The sequence below is a fragment of the Chenopodium album genome, chromosome 27, assembly GCF_948465745.1.
Source record: "Chenopodium album chromosome 27, dcCheAlbu1.1, whole genome shotgun sequence".
Taxonomy (NCBI): Eukaryota; Viridiplantae; Streptophyta; class Magnoliopsida; order Caryophyllales; family Amaranthaceae; genus Chenopodium; species Chenopodium album.
The window spans coordinates 18,813,483-18,814,799 of record NC_137860.1 but is presented as its reverse complement, the minus strand read 5'-3'; the positions used below and the strand labels follow the sequence as shown (position 1 = coordinate 18,814,799).

Here is a 1,317-nt window from a genome sequence, read left to right as displayed (position 1 = left end):
GTAATTTGAGGTGGGGTATCTCTTTGAACATCATTTTGAAAATTTCCCCTACCTTGATTACTCCAATTACTCTTACCATGATTTTGGCTGGAATTTTGATTATGGTTACCATAACATTGGTTATGATCCCCATATTTTTGGCCATAGCTTTGATCATTACATCAAAAGTTATTATGGTTACCACAAAATTCTTGGGTCACACGGTTACCATTACCACTCTTTTGGTTGTAATTATCATAGCTCCCATTATTGTGATAATTTCTATTCCCAACAATCTTTTGAGCATTAAATCTAGGTCCAAAATCATTATTATCATCACAATTCACATGCACATTCTCATATCCATCATATCTATCACAAGGAACATTGGAGCAATTAGAAGCATCATGATCATTCTTTCCACACATATCACAAACCAAGCATTCTCTAATCATGCAACAAGAAGCAAAAGGAGGGTTAGAGTAGGAAGATGTACCTCTCCCCTTAAATTGGGAGGGAAGACTAGAAGCTTGTGAAGGACTCTCGAGCTTGTTCTTGAGAGAATTCACCTCCTTTCCTAACTCCGAGACCATTGTGGACAATTCGTTGATGACATAAGATTGATCGGTTGAGCAACTTGTGCTTGCCGATTCCCTCTCTACATCATGCCAATCCATGTAATTCCTTACCACATCATCTATTACATCCACAACCTCTTCTTCCGTCTTGTTCATGATTGGCCCTCCGGCTCCGGCATCTAGGCTCGATCTACCTTGAAAGCTCAAACCACTATAGAAGATTTGGATCACTTGATATGTTGGAATTCCGTGGTGAGGACATTCCCTTTGGTAGTCCTTGTACCTCTCCCATGCTTCATAGAGATTCTCTCTAGGCAATTGCTTAAAACTTTGGATTAAGGCTCTAGCCTCCGCCGTCTTCTTTGGTGGGTAGAAACGGGACAAGAAAGCTTTTGTGACATCATCCCATGTCTTCAAGGAATTGGGCTTCACTTCTTTGTCTAGCCATTCCAAAGATCTTCCTATGAGAGAGAAAGGGAACAACTTAAGGCGGATAAACTCTTGAGAAACTCCATTGACATTGATAGTGTTGCAATATTTTTCAAACTCCTTAAGATGGTTCAATGGGCTCTCGTTCTTTGCCCCACTATATTGTCTCCTCTCAATTAGGGTGATCATTGCCGGCCTAATTTCAAAATCGGCCGGTGTTGTAGGTGGAGCTATGCCGCTCTCATACCTATATGCACCGGGCACTCCAAGTTCCTTCAAGGCAACTCTTGAATTACTTCCCATGGCTAGGGATCTAAGCACACAAAACTCA

The 1,317-nt window shown here is 41.2% G+C and overlaps 1 non-coding gene across 1 annotated transcript; it reads left to right on the top strand.

Moving 5' to 3' along the window:
- Positions 1-801: 801 nt before the first annotated feature.
- On the top strand, positions 802-907 carry LOC145621749 (small nucleolar RNA R71). Its single transcript, XR_014108549.1, has one exon. It is a non-coding gene; the product is annotated as a small nucleolar RNA R71 (small nucleolar RNA).
- The last annotated feature ends 410 nt before the right edge of the window (positions 908-1,317 follow it).